The sequence below is a fragment of the Cetorhinus maximus genome, chromosome 36 (genome assembly GCF_964194155.1).
Source record: "Cetorhinus maximus chromosome 36, sCetMax3.hap1.1, whole genome shotgun sequence".
Lineage (NCBI taxonomy): Eukaryota > Metazoa > Chordata > Chondrichthyes > Lamniformes > Cetorhinidae > Cetorhinus > Cetorhinus maximus.
In genome coordinates, this window is record NC_135914.1 from 1287468 (window position 1) to 1303939 (window position 16472).

Consider the following 16472-nt stretch of genomic DNA (forward strand, 5'->3'; position numbering starts at 1 on the left):
TCTCACTAGCCACATATTTAGCTGCACTAATATGCATTTCATCAATACCCGGGCGCTTTCAGACCGCAGCTCCAAAGATTTCTTCAGTTCAAAAAACCTGCTGATTGTATTTTTCATGAGTTGCTCCACCACTATTTTTCCCTGATTTACAGCAACTTCTGGGATGTTACTTGCATTCTACATAATGAAGGCCGATGCCAAATACCTGTTTATTTCATTTTTGGTCTCCTTGGGTTCTGATTATTACCTTCCGAGTCATCCTTTCTATAGGTCCAACGCTAACTTAGTTAACTCTCATCTTATCTGAGTATATATAGAAATTCTTTCCAGCAGCTTCAAGTTTCGAAATTGCTTTCTCTTATACGTTATCGTTTTTCTCCTTGTTCATCTATTTTGCCATTCATTCATGTTCTTTACATCCTTTCTAATCTTCTGACATGCCACCTGCCTTTGCACATTAATGATTTTTCTCCTTAAGTTTGATATTGTCTTTAAATGTTTTTTTTTATTTATAGTTGTCCCACGGATTGATTTTTTTTCTTTATTTTCCTTTCTCGTTGGAATGCATTAATATTGTGTATTGTGATCCATCCCTTTAAATATCTGCTGCAGCATTTCTATTGTCTGTTCATGAACCTCCTTTGCCAGTTCCATTTGGCTAGCTATACGTTCATGCCCTCAAAATTGCCCGTATTTATGTTTAAATTGGTAATCTTAAGCAGCCCCTCTTTGCCTCAAACTGAGTGTAAAGGTCAATCAAATTATGATGGTAGCTACTTATGGGGCCTTACTTAGATACACTTAATCGATCCTCTCTCATTTCACAGGCCCAGGTCGAGCAGACTGCACTATGGTTGATGTCGGAAAGTGCTCTTCTAAGAAACTATACAGAAAGAATTCTATGAAATCATCAGATTGGCTCCAAGTCCCAATTAGATGTGTCCAGTTTATTTAGATTAAAATCGCCCATGAATTTCGGTGGACCATTCTGATAAGCTCTTATTGTTTACTACTTGGTACTTTGCCCTCTCGTGTGTTAACATTTAAGAGGTCTGTACACCAAACCCACAAGTGATTTCTTGCCGTTAATATTTCTCATCTCTACCCAAACGCAATCTACTTCCTTGGTTCATGAACTTAGTTATTTCCTCTCTATTTTGGAATCACCATTTGTAATCAGCAGGGGCAATCCTCTGTCAGATGTCGGCCAGGCCAGGTACGTATGGTGGAATTGTTGCCACATTCGTGAACCAAAGCATTCACTTAAATTTTCATAAGCACCCTTACTGAGACGAGTTTTCAATTCCACATTTTATGAATTGAATTTTAAATCCCGCCAGGCCCATTTCGAATTTGTAACCCGAAAACATCAACATCGTGATTCTGGATTACTTTCGAGTGACATTATCACTTGGTCCAGGCTTCATTTATCCTCGTTTTCTTAGATTGCTTTGGGCTTTTCTATCAGGTTTCTGCCTTGAATTTGTTTCTGATTCTGTATTAGTTTTAAGTTTTCAATGCATATTCACAAGTAATTTGCTTTAGCTAGTTCCTGCCATCTCAATAAATGTTCACAGATAAAGCGGTATTTCATACCCTGATTTACAACAGCTTCTGGCATGTTACTTGCATCCTCCATAATGAAGGGCCATGCCAAATACCTGTTCAGTTAATTATCGGTGCAGAAGAATACGCATGAAAGAGATAACGGGCCATTTTGAATTCGATTACCGGATGCCCAATGTCAACCTAAGGCATTATTGAAATAATAAGAGATCCAGCGAAGTGAGTCAAGATTTATTTTCTCCCCTTCCTATCAGAATTCAGCTTCCTTTCTTGAGTTATTAAAACATTGCGCTTAGAAATGTACAATAGGTTTTCGTTGCAAATTATCATTAAGAAAGGGGATGTAAGTAGTTGTTGCAATGCATTTGTGCATTTTAATAAAAAGTGCAACAATGTTCCAACCACGAAATCCTGTGGAAGTACCACATGATACATGTTAATGGTTCTGGGAATGTGTCACCTCAGAGTTTAATGCAGAGGGATTGTTTGCAGCAGAAAGGGAAGGAAGCTTCAAGTTCAAAAATGCATCTTGCAATTTAACATGTGCAGAAGATATGTTGCATGACACATGCAATTATTGATGTACCTGGGAAGTGACTATCGCCATTCAGTTTGTAACTTTCTTAGCAATTGAAAGTGTCTCAAGTTCATCAATTGATCACCTTTTCACAGGCAATAGATCCGCAATATCATTAAAATTGGCAAATCTATGAAAGGAAGCCGATGATTTCACTCTACACCATATTTGGCAGCATCATACCTCTTTATCTGTGCATGTTATATATATATATTTTATCTTATAACATTAAGATATCATCCCTAGAGCCTAGCGGAGATTCCCATACATTTATATTGATCAGACTTAAGCTGTGGAATTGACGATGCTGCACAAACAGATTAATTTCAGACAGTTGAGAGAATAGGTCAATAACGTGACTAAATATCCGGATCCAGTAATTTTGCAATCAACTTATGCACAAAATAATTAACAGCAGACTATAGGTGGATCCCCGTGTTTCTAGCACTTGACTTGAATATTTATCCATAGAATCCCAACAAATGTATCTCTCAGTATCTGGAAATATCCCCCGTCGGCGGAGATATGGAGCTTAGGAAGGGGAGGCAACCACCTTATTGACATAGCAATATTTGTGATAGACAGATGAGTCCACATGTAGCAAAAGATAAAGCAGTTGAGGGAAAATATGTGACCGCCAGAGTACTGGAAGCCGGGAAGCCGGAGAATTAAGTGTATATAAAAGCACAATTTAATGTATAGATCTGATTGACAGTCGGGGCGTGGCAGCGAGCAGTTTAAAGCAAGGATATGAGGTGCCGTTTCAAATACCGGACTTAAATGGGCATGAGGAATGTCAGAGCGCAATATATACGACTGGAGAGGTAAAGCAGTCACAATCTGTCCTCCAGCGGTCCAAAAATCATCTTTTCAGTTCCGATTATAATAAAATTCCAATTAGAAAAGCAAAATAATGCAGGATCTGTATATCATTTTGTGTTAATTGATTAATGTTTTACCATGTTAATTCTTTTCAAGGCAATTTGAATGCGCTTCTCTTCCATTCCTCTCGTCAATTTGCGTCTCTCTATTCCTCTCCGTCACACTCCGAGTCCGGCCTTGGACGCGTCGACTCATTGGTGGGACCCCGTCTCTTCGTTCTTTATATGGTGGCTGATATGAGTAAATTTTCTCACTTCGCAGTTTCTGCCCGCCACTCAGTTTATTCTGCCATAAGACCAGGATCTGGTTAAAAAAGGAATCTGGAACCCTCCGTTCTTGCTGGCTGCCAGATATACAACTTTAATTTATTTTTACTGCTAAAGCCTTTTTAACTTCTCCCACCTCCCAAACACGTAAATTCCCTGAAAGTCACGTTTTGATGCCTCAGATCAGATGTCTTATCCTTTCACAGTACAGAAAAGGACTATGAGATGTAGTTTGAGGGAAATTATCACTTTCCTTTCTCCAGTGGAGGCTAGTATAGACTGCTGGATTAAGTTTTATGTTGAGTAACAACCTGCTGAGCCATATCACTTAACATCTTATTCATGTTCAATACAGCCTGGGGTTAGAATTGAACCTCGGGTTTTTCTGCTTAGTGAAAGTAACTGAGCCATAAGATGGCACACTAATGCATGAACTGTTTATTACTACTGCCCATCTATAAGTTGATGTGATATCACTCAGAGTCAGTGTGTGACTAGTAAATTGTATCGAAAAGTATCTGAACAAGAGTTAAACTCAAAATGAGAGCTGCCTGAAATGACGGGGCGTGGCGGGGTGAGTGCAAAGTTTGGGTGCCTCCCCTTTTTTACATTTACGTAGGTTAAACACCCTACTCTGAGAATTGATGTACATTAACTGCACAGAGGCAGGTGACTGTTCTTATCAGGCCGGTTCCTGATAATCATATCGAGAAAATGCAGTAAATTTGGAAGAAGACCATTGGAAGAGTTTCCGAACAGTTGGACGACTTTCGGAAATGACTTCCTCACACGCTGCAGGTGTCGGCACCCTCCACGCGGTTTTCCTTTTGTTCAATGGATCGTTGAACAGCTCTCACATAAGAGGTGCCGCTTGCCTTTGTGTCCATTTACCCCAGGCTGCCTTTTCATAACAGAGATAATACACTACCTTAAATCCAATCATGATTATTCAAACGCCATTGGAAGAACACTGTGAAATCTGTATAGTAAAACTTGCAAATTGCAGTCAGGAGTAAGAACACAGATGTCGTGACATCAAAAGTTCTAGGCTAAATAAATAAGAGAAGTAACTCCCAATTGATTGTTTGGAAAATAGTTCCCATGAACAAACGAGAGTTCAAAGGCAAATATAAATCGGAAAGACGCCGGGAAACTTGTGTCCCAGAAGAGAAGCATCGGACTTGGACCCTTTAAAATGAAAGCCATAAATCCCAAATTGAATTTAAAATACGAAATATTTGCTCTAAGTGAAAAGGAAATGTTACATATTATTCAAATTAATTATCCCTGGCTTTAGAAACAGAGTTTTCTTCCAAATGAGATTAAATGGGAAAGTTCAGAAATTCAAAATCGTTTCGAGGAATAAAAATAGCACAATGATTAATATCGATGCGTACAGGCCAAAGGAGCGCTATAGAATTATTTTAGCACAAATTACAATTTATTGCCTTAATTGTATGTTGTTACATTTTAATCGCTTAGAAACGAAAGCGCACCCGCAAAACGATAAGGACGATCAATGAATCGTGTGTCCTTAAAATGGGGATTATAACGCCAGTTTGACAGAGACGAAGCTCACGTTTTTCAGATGATCTACGGCTTATTCGACCAGAAGCTGTATTTCCCTCATCATTCAAATTCAAGGGCGTGATGATATGTCCAATCAAGCTCACATAGCATTTGAAGAAAGATTAGATTATAGAATAAGAATGGTTGTAACATTCCAATTATTAAATAGCACGTAAGAATATAAAAACTATTAGCAGGAGTAGGCCAAATGGTATCTTGAAACTTCTTCACTATGCAAATCGATCATGGTTGACATGAAGCGGCCTGATATCCACATCTGTGCAACTGTGTCTTCTCCAACGCTGAATACATTTATTGATGAATCTCCACTGCGGAAGAGAATTTCAAACACTAACAATTCTGAGTGGAGGAAAAAATGCTCCTTTCCCCTGCCATAAATGGGAAACTCCGTGATGTTATTTTTAACAGCGCCCCTCGCCCTATATATCCGCTGGCATCGGCCATGACAATTTCATTCGGAAACTTAACTCTGAGAAACAACATGAGCCCTCGCACTTCTAAACTTCAAAATCTTCCACAACACATGCTCACAATTTGCACAAAAAAGACCCAATTCATCCCACTAATCAGCGTCCTGATTCCTGCCTGAACTAACTCCAATGCAATTAATTCGCGCTTTAAATAAGGTGACTAAAACTGCACACTGTACTCTAGGTGTGGTCTAACCGATATTGTGTACTGTTATAGCAAGAGTTTTTTTTTAATTCTTCGTCATCCTTGCAATCAAGAGCATCATTCCCTTTACCTTCTGAACTTGCTGTACACGCACACTGACTTTCTGTCATGCGTGCTCTTCAATAACAAGGTCCCTCTTTATCGTTGCATCCTACAGTCTATCTCCATTAAAATGAAAAATTCAGATTTTATATTCTTCCCTCCGGTGGAGAACCTCATGTTTTCCCAAATTATGCTCCTTGTTTAAAATGTTGGCCACCCACTAAACCTACTTATATCAATTTTCATACTTTTTGCATTCTCCTCGGTACTTGCTTCCCTCCCCATCTTAGTATTGTTCACAAATTATGTTACAATGCAGCCTGTTGCTTCACTGAAGGTACGAATACAGAATGTAAGAAGCTAAGGCCCAATATGTGATTCTTTCCACTTGTGAGGGTAGACTTGTGGAGTTATACAAGTCAGGAGTGCTTTGTGAAGGGAATTACTGCAAGGGTCTATTGGTTCAGTCGTAAGATAGTGGAGCTATCCGAGCTCCGTGTTTGCATTTTTTTTGTTCGTAAATGTTTTATTATTAATAAAATTTAACAGGTTGCAGGGTGCAATCTATCTCTTGTAACTCCCAGGCGCCTTGCATTCTGTGCTTTGATAAACTAATTGAACATCAATATTGCTTTTCTGAATGATTCTCAGGCCATTCCTGAAGCAAAACTTTCTAGTTTACATACAAATCTAAATTGAGGACCGTCTTAGTTGTAATTGAGAAATTTGTAAGAAGCCAACTAGCATAAGATGCATAATTCAGAAACCGCAAACAGAGCTGCCCGTAAAATCATCACTCACTTTATGGAATCACAGGCTGAGAGGGACAGCGCATCTGCACATGTACGGGGACTGATCCTCACGTATGTTGAGATACAGATAAACAAAGCATTATTTTTTCAAGCGGCTGAAAAAATGTTATTTTCTGCGTCTTCCATCTAATAGATGCTGTCACTGGACGCAGCGATTCCTTTGTTGCTCTGTATCATTAATTTATAAAGATATTTAGAATATTCCACATGGCCTGACGTCCAGTTGGGCACATAGCCCAGATCTTCGTTTAGCACCGAAACTTCACTGACGCTTCCATCTGCATTGTCTTTTTTTAGTGGATTATCTCGATCAGCATTCCCCTCTCTGTACACAATTAAGGGAATCATGCCCCACTGTCGGTGTTCCTGTCCGTATGTGCAGTGACGGAGAAATGGTTTTGGGAAAATTTTCACTGTTATTCATTGCTCAAATTATATTTCTGTTTTATCCTGTTTGAGCGTAAAGTGCGAGCAGATACCGCTGCTCCATTTTTCCCAAACGGCTAGAGACCGACACCCTCAGATATCCGGACGGCCGTATAATACACACATCGGCTGAATCTCCATAAAACAATACAATCAGAGTAACTGTGGCAAGTTCCATGAGCACGTATGACAAACATTCAGCGTGTGTACAGAAAGCGCAGAAGGTAAACGGAATGGTGCTCTTCATTGCAAGGATGACGAAGAATAAAACAAATTACAATCTACAGCTGATCTAATAATGGGAGCGAGACTGAATGATAAATAAGCAGACCAAACCCATTGATTAGTAATTTAAACTATAGTTTTACAATGCTGGGGAAATGTCGACTGACACATGATTAATAGTCTCTTGAGAAGGCAACGATGGAACCGGAAGGGATACCAACATTGTGTGCAGGTCTCTGTCTAACCTATTATGCAAAAATCCCAATTGTAGCAGGATCAAATAGAGGGTAAAAGTGGGAACTAACTAGATTATAGTGAGTTTAGTGGAATAGACATTTACTAATAACAAGGAAATGGGAGGATCAATGTAATTGTTTGGGTAGCACAAGAGAATTTGAAGGATTGAAATAAAAATAGAAACGTTAAATGGCAATGTTGGTAAACACTTATACACGTCAACAATCAGAAACCTTTACGTGGTTTTTTAAAAGACTCCAGAAATTATAGTGTCAGACAAAATAAATGAACGATGCAAATCAAATGACAAATCTAGGCTGAATAACCGCATAGTGTCAAAGTTAAATTAAGTCGTGGACACTAAGCACATCGAAAGCTATTGCAACGAGGGCGGAGGAGAACGACCAGGAAGAACATGAGCACTGCCAGAAGCGTTGGAAAGCAGGACCCAAATCCATGAAATTAAGTTATCAAGTAACATATAACAAAGTAGGTAAATATTCTAACAGCACATTAACACCAAAGAGAATAAAAAATAAACAGCAGGAGAATCGGGGCACCAATCAATGAACAGGGTGTAAAATAAATAATTGTGAACAGGGACGAAATGGCAGACCTTTTAGCGAATTACTTTCCTTATGCGTTCCCTTGACGTGGAATCAGTTGCACTTGCGACTGGAAGGCGGGATTCGAAATTATCTAGAATCACATAAGAATAAAGTCGAGCAGAATGTCAAGAAGACAATGAAGCTGCGTGATCAGGCCCAATCTCTGACGAAGGGTCTTACGGGCTCGAAACATTAACTTGGTTTGTCCCTCTCCACTGATGCTGACAGACCTGCTGAAGTTTTCCAGAATTTCCTTGTTTTGTTTTATGCTAAACTTCTCTGTCCTCCAAGGTGGGACAATATGAAGTGTATGTGTAGTTTAGGTGAATGGTTCAGTAAGTCCCATGTATCTACGAAACTGAAAAAAACCCATCAAGACAAGGCACAGTCCGATATTTACCAGCCGTCTGCTCTCACCACAACTAAAGAACAACAATTATCCATTGTTTCGTGACTTCATAAACAATGGTAGGTTGACACATAAAACGTGATGCCTGATGGCTCGGTGTTATCACTGGGTTTCAGTAAAAGTCTCTGTTTGATCGCAGCTCCTTTCCGGGATATTATGATGGTTTGAGGATGTAATCATTCAATGTCAGATCGGTTAGTTGCTGCGGGAATCTGGCCCTTGTGATCTCCTAAAAGTGCCAGTTGCCGGTGATGATCTCCCCACTCTCGGTGAGTTGAATTTCTGACAGTCGCGCAGTGACCCCTCATCTGTGCATTGGCGCTGTTATGAATTCCATTCCAATCCCCCTTCAACTGTATGTACAAAGAAATCTGATAAGAAAAATCAACTATACCGGAGCTTCTCCGTCAAAAAATTAAATGTGAAGAGTGCTGTGGGAGATTATTTTTCATGTCAAGAGATTGCATGAACAATTTGGCTTAGAATGAAACACATGTCCATGACACAGTTGGTCATGTTACTTATTGAAGTTGCGGAAAATCTAAAAAGCTATTAGAATGCTGAAGAAACATTTACTACCTGAGGTAAAATAAGTAAATTTGCACACATTTAAAGCAGGTCTAAATGTGTGCTGCTTCACTGGGTCACTAAGTCCCTGGAGAAAGAATAAGTGACCTCCTTTCTTTCTCCCAGTGTGTTTAGCTGCCGTAGTTAATGCTGTTTGCTGCAAAGACGGCGAACAATTCAAAGTTCCTGCTCACCTTTGCCACTATCAACACATTCTTTAGCCCTTAACACGGCCATTAACATTTCCATTGTTCTTTTGTTCATGACGTCTATATTAGTCTCTCCTTTGCACTAACCTATCGGTGGCCTTCTACCCACCTTGATCTGCGCCACCCGCATTGAAAAGTATCCATTTCATGAAATTTCTACTTCGCTTAAGCTCTGAAGAAGAGTGAATCAAATTCGAAACTTCGGCACTTTTTCTCCCTCCAGAGATGCTATTGGACTTGCTGAGTTTTTCAAAAATGTTCTGTTTTTTTTTCAGATTTCAATCATGCACAGTTTTCCGCTATTATTTTTGTGTTTAATTCACTTTTACTCCTTTTTCTGGAATGTCTAATTGAAGACATACTAATCTTCACTACGGCAAAATTTCTGTTGGTCTCATTTGGCCTGTTGAACTCCTTTGTTATCCATTTCCCTCCTTGTGTTTTACAAAGTGTTTGCCAAAACCCGCTTTCACAGCTGTATTCCCTTCCTCAGCGACTGTCCCCATCTCCGACTTCCACCATGTGGATCCAAGTTCAGACTCAATTGATCGTGTATCGAATCCATTTATCCATTTAGGATCTTCAGGACACACAAAGTACCTCGGACTGTTGTCCTTCCGGATCCTGCGATCCACACTCAGTGCACTGCGCTGCCACATTTACACACGCGAACCACCTTGCATCAGCATCGACTCATTCTAACTCATAGCTGTCCCAAGATTCATTTTAGTTTTCCTCTCACCCAACACTTTCAGTGCTAACTTTCCTCTTCCTTTCAGTTGCTAAGGAACACAAGCTCCAAATAGTTATGGATAACAACGTTCACCCACAAGCTAAAACCCTTCCCGATCTTTTGACTCCATTCCCGTCTCATAATCCCAGCCCTTGCGATTTATTCACAAAATTATCTGGCCTTACCATCTCTGGTGCTCAACGTTCAGTATTCAGCAATTGACTTACTTGCATGCACTTATGTCCTCACCTCAATCAATATTGGGCTCTGCACAATGCTGAACTCTTCTGCTGCATTCGACTCCGTGCACACTTCTTTGGGAAGGAGTATGATCCACGGATACTATCAACCACCTCCAGCATTCTCCCTTCACCTGGACACCTGCCTCTGGCATATTACCTGCTCTTCATCATTTTTTGCGAGCTGTCAGTGTGGCTTCGGCCAACTCAATTTCGATATCCTGTTACCCACTTTAACCTTTCTCCTTCTGAACTTGCTGCGTTGCGTTCTCATAGGTCCAACGCTAACTTTGCTATGAAACCTGCCGACAAAAGTTTTGTGTGGTTGTCCGGCCTACTTCCCTCTACCTCAGAGAGGATGAGCGGTAAATCTCGTGCAAAGCTTCCTACCTACACTTGTAACATGGTACCACTACCGAAAATGTGGCCATTGATTCCAGGACTGTCACTGTCCTCATCAACTCCGAAGATGTTACGTCCAGAGCTTCCACTCATAATCTCCCAACCGTAGAACCCAAGCGTCAAACTCCTTCCCAAAAGACACAAACATAAACCCCCAGCAAATCGAGCGTTCCTGACTGCCCCTGCCTCACTGAACTCATTCCTTTCTATAATGACTCCGTCTTCTCTCCACTTGTCCAGTATTTCCCCTCCTACATCCGAGCTTCCACTGATGCCAATGTCAGATCAACAATTTCCACTTCCCTGAAACGAACGTCCTCCTCTTCAACATGGATGCCAAATATCTCTATACGTCCATCCACACCAGTATGGCCTGTGGGTTCTCCGCTTCTTACTTGAACAGGGACCCGGGCAATCTGGCATCCATCACCACACCCAGTCTGTCTGAAGTTGTTCTCTCAATGATAAATTTCTGCTTTACCTTGCCTCACTTCCTGCATTTGAAATGTGAGGCTATGTGCTGCCGCATGTAGCCAGTTATGCTGCCTCTTCAAGTGTACAGCGGGGCATTCATTGTTCCAGTCACACTCAGGCATCCTCACACAACTCTTTTTTTTTCCCGATACATCGATCAATGTACCGGTGCAGCTAGTTGCACTCGTCCAAATCTGAGAAGAAATAACAATATTGCTTTCAATTTCCACCCCTTTATGGCCTTCACATGCTCCATCTCCAGCATTTCCCCTTCCTTCCTTAACCTCTGTGTCGTTATTTTTGAATAGCGTGCCCATCAATTTTCATGATAAGCCTAGTGACTGTCACAGACACCTCGACCCATGCTCCTCCGCATCATGCTTCCTGTGATGCCTCCATCTCATTCTCCCAGTTCTCTCAGCGACTCCGCATCTGTTACGATGATGCAACTTTCCAATAAGTCACTTCGGGCATGTGTCCCTGCTTCCATAACGGAGGATCCCCACACTCTGTTGCTAACAAGACCATCAAGCGTGTACTACCCACCTCCCACACTTCTGCCCGCACACGCCCCCTTCCTTCTAGAACCATGATATTGCCCCCTATGCCCTCAATTTTCAACAAAGCCATCTCCAGATTCGAAGAATATTCTTGTGTCATTTTCGCCAACTCCGCCAAGATACCACCAAAAAACAGAACTTCCAGTCAACCCGTCAGTCAGCATTCCGTCGGATCCGTTCTCTCAGGGCTACCTCGACCACTGCTCTGTCAGCCGAAAACTTTCATCCCGTTCACACGGCACCTTCCCATCCAATTCCAATATGTTGCAACTCGTGATCCTTTACCTCATCCCTTCTCACTGTCCAACAGCTCAAACAATCCTTTCAGGTGAAGCAGCGCTTCCCTTGCACCAGCTTCAATTCGGCCTACTAAAGTCACTGCGCCAAATGTGGTCTCTGCGACATTGGACAGACTAAAGGCGGACTAGATGACTGCTTTGCAGGACACCTTCAGTTTGTCCACAAGCATGATCCAGACCTCCCTGTCGCTTTTCATTTCAACACAAGGTATGCTCTTAGGCCCGCATGTCCATTCTTGGGCAGCTGCAATGTTTCAGTGAAACCCAACACAAACTGGAGGAACAGGGTCTCATCTTTTCTATAGGCACCTTACAGCCGTTCACACTTAACATTGCGTTCAACAACTTCAGTTATTTAACTCTCTTCTCTGTCCAACCTCCCTTTTTAATCTCATTTTTCTTCATTCACTGTTATTTTATCAACTTAAGTTGCAGTAATTTATACATCGTTTATACCTTATTTATCTGCTCCTCTATCCTATTTTCTATTATTTTTTCCCCACCACTGCCGCCCCCACCAATCCCAACCCAAAATTTCTACCTGTTATTTCTTCCATGTTGTCCCATCACACAATCTTACTATTGTTTTGCGATCATCGCTTTCTGCTTTCTAACATTTATGGGACTATCAGGGCGGGTTTTAGCCCGTACCGCTACCATTAACACTCCCGGTACCATTGTATCATTATTACATCTTTGGCAATCTCTCCTTTGACATCACCTATCGCTGTTTTTTTTTTTTATTTTCTCCATCTTCACCTGCTCCTCTCCCCTTAAACAGTATATATCTCATCAAAAAAACACATCATCAGCTCCCTCAAATGGTCGTACAGACTCGAACCAATGGCTCAGTTTCTCTCTGCACAAATTCTGCTGGACCTGCTAAGTTTTCCCACCATTTTCTGTTTCTGTTTCTGCTTCAGTTTACAGCATCCCCTATTAACGGAAATTGCAGGTTAATTTTCTACAAAGAATATTGGTCACACACTGAAAATTATGAAATCGATATAATGCCGTAAATTGGAGTTTCAATATCTACCAATATGAACGTTTTTTTTTTCTCATAACAGTAAATAAATCCAACAAATCACTGCTCAACTTTTTAAATTCCAGGAAATAAACAAAGACTCCTAAAAATTTTATGACAGTTTGAAACTCAGCTATATTTTCACGCATGTAATTCTTTTCGTATAATTTTTCAAGTGCCAGATTATGGGGAATTGAGAGCTGTAAGTAGGTAGTGTCGATCTGCATGCCAGGGGTAAATTGCAGGAAGTCAATGACAGGGTCAGAATATGAGAGCAAGACGTTAAACTAAACCACTGGGCTCGGTGTTTGGAAGTTAGGAGCGGTAGGTATTAGCGGCGGTCCCTGTATGACACCAAGACCGTGAAGGCAAAGAGAGTGGGGTTGGAGGGGGGAGGGTGGGGGGCTTGTGTGTGTTTGTGTGTTTTTGCTCGGGTGGAGGTGCAAGGGTTGTGCTGGCAGCAGGCTAAGGAGAGAATCGGTTCTTATTGACCCATTGTGAACAGCAGGGTTCAGACTGCCAGAGACGCTAACGCCGCAGGACAAAATAACAACTAAATCTCACCGAAATAAGTCACTGTCAGGTTTCTGAAGCCATCAAATGCTGGTTGCCGCTGGTTCTGAACCGAGGATCACGATGTGAAAAGATGACACCCTTTAGGGACTGTACCCGAAGGACAATGCGACGGTGGGAATAACAACGATATGGGTCAGTAGATGAAGCGTGGCAGGTGAGCGCAACCCGGTTAATTCGGGGCTTATTGATGGAAGGTGCAGATTGCTTGGCTGGCAATTGTTGAAACCCACACTTCTAATTTAACTTGGATTATTTCCTGATCAAGGAGAAGAAGAAAAATATCGGCAGCTAAACAACGAATTGGCGAATGCCAATGGGACAACTTCAGTGCCTGCACATACAATTATCGCAGCCCACCCTCGGTTAGACTCCTGAACGTGAACGTTACCTGACCCCGTTTCAGAGACACACAGTTAATGGCTGACTGACAATATGCAGGGTTGGAATGAAACCGTCTGTTTGTGTTCCTTCATTCAGTGTAATACAGATGCATCAGTAACAATTATAATTGGAACTGAAGGAACGAACAGGGTCCAAAAAATCAGTAGATAATTGTGAAGCGCCAGTTTCTTTTTGTGGGATCAGACCTTAATTTGCACAGATATGAGTTTTTTTTTGTCGGGATAGTTTTGAACTGGGTGATGTCCTGCATTTGGAAATTTCTGTCTTGAGTCAAATAATTCAAAGCTGCTCACGGAATGTGTTTGCTTAAGAGAGTGTGAATTCGAGCAATTATTGTACCTATTCCCATCGGTGGAGTTTCACCCCGTGTATCAGCCGGGGCCCATTTCAATGGGTCTCTTCACAGTTTCTTCATGAAATGCCGTTTCAAAAAAAGCAGATGCCGATGTTTCACAGAGAAATTGGTTATACAGTTAGTCGAGCAGGTGGGTTCATTTACCTTCACGTGCTTGCAGCTGCTGAAGTTCCGAATGAATTAACATTTCATTTGCTAATATTGTGAATGGCTATGAAAAATACTGGTGTGATAGGTTTTATTTCTCACTGTGTGCTTTAGACAACCGTTACTTTTTTTCACTTTCAATAGCTGAGTATTTTGATGTCCCGGTCTCTGCTATTTCAGTCGTGTAGCAGTTGCCCTTCATATGTATTTCAAAATGCTTTGAAATGTTACAAATATTGAACTGCTTCAATATCGTATGCATTGCATTGGACACATATTTCTGGGTTAACAGCATGAATCAGACCATCATGAGCTGTGAACATTGTTTTGTTTTGGGGCTTCATGTCTTGAAATATTTGGATAAAAGTGTTTCCAGTGTTTCAGAATGAGGCAGTTGACAGTTTTCATTTTTAAAAGCGGCAGCAGAACTCCGCCCTCTCCAATAGCATGCTTCCTTTTTAACTTTGATTTCTTTTTTTTTTTGTTTTCTCACTGTTGTGTTGTTTCATTCTGCCACTGACTCAGATTTACGATTAAATTCCCTGCTCAATCATGCAAATCTTCTCGCAACTTCATTTTTGAAGAATTCACTGTAACTGGGCCACGCTGAAAAAAAACACTTTAATTGGACGTTGTGAAATGTTCACAGTTTCTTTAGGGATGTTCCCTGTTTCCGTACGGAGGACGGTTCCCTCCAGTTATGTTTAAAGTTAGAGAAAGCAGAGATTAAATTGTAGTTCAGCTATTTGAATTGCAGTTTAATCTAGCGCTGTGCTTTACAAATGGAAGATAGACATGTTTTTTTTTTCGTGAGGTCTGTGTGGAAGAGCCATCAAATATTTTTATTTCACAGTGTATTGTATATGATATAAACAGATGGAGACATGCATCGTTTGTCCACATTTTCAGCTGCTCACAGCGTGTAGACAACTGTACAAACTGTGAATTGTAACGTTGAAAATCTGGCGGGCGGAAACCATGGAGAAGCCAGGTGTACTGGCGATTAACGTCATTGATAGAAGAAAAAAGAGCATTGGAGAGACAGATAATGAACTATCGTAAGAAAATAATCAGTCTAAATAATGCACAAGGTTGCAGGGTTGATATGTTCACAGCAATTACTGAGACAAACTTATTTGAAGTTGTTCAAATGATGCTGACACGTATAGTGAGGATTCATGGTGGACCGGCTTCCCATCAGTTCAGCTTATCAAGTCCTGAGGTTGTTTTGTTTTTGTTTGTTTTATTTTCCTGAAGCTTAGTTTTCTTCCTTACTGAATAACCAGGCATATTAGCGTCGTGTTTTTATTTCAATGTTGGCAATTCAGTGCTTCAATATCGTTTCTCAAATTATATGTGACAACTAAGCTGAAAAAGTAGAAAAATGATTTCAAGAATATTATTTATCATATGCTCATGAAAATGTGCTGAGGGAATAATCACACTTGTTATGGTCCCAGGGTTTTGGTCCTGTAACACAAATGGGAACACGTAATCAATTCTTATTGCCCGAACTGAACTCTTTTGCTGACATTTTTAGACAGTTATTCTGCTGAAATATAGCCCTGTTTAAATCAGCCTCCTCATATTTTGTTCAATTTGTCTGCTTTCCAAAAACCTCTCCTGTAGCCTTCCTTCCAGCTCGTAAATGTCATTACCCCTCTCCTACTTACAATTTCACTCAACGTTTCGTTCTCCAAATTCCTCTTCCAATGTGAGCCAAAAGCTCCAACCAACTACTTTGTAAGTCGTTTTATTTTAAAGATTGCGTTATAAAAGCACGGATCGAATGCCTTAAAACAGTAGAACGAATAACCTGTAACAAACTATTTCACTCAGGCTTCCCTGCCATTTGACTGCAGCCCATATGACAATTTAAACACTTGGATTTCGCCTATGTAAGAAAAAAAATACTGCCTCTCGACTGGCACTGCAGTCATTCAGTTCCTTCTGCGGCATCCAAATTTGTTTTACATATATATTAAATGAGTTCATTAATCATTGCTGACATGTTTTTTTTTAAATTAAATCCAATCAAAAGTTCAAAAAAAAAGCTTGAATCGTATGATGAAGCAAGTAAGTAGCAAATTGCACCACAGGTCGTATCACCTCTTGCTTTGGACCTGCATCTTAACTGAAACGTTTATGCATAATTTTTCCTCTATCC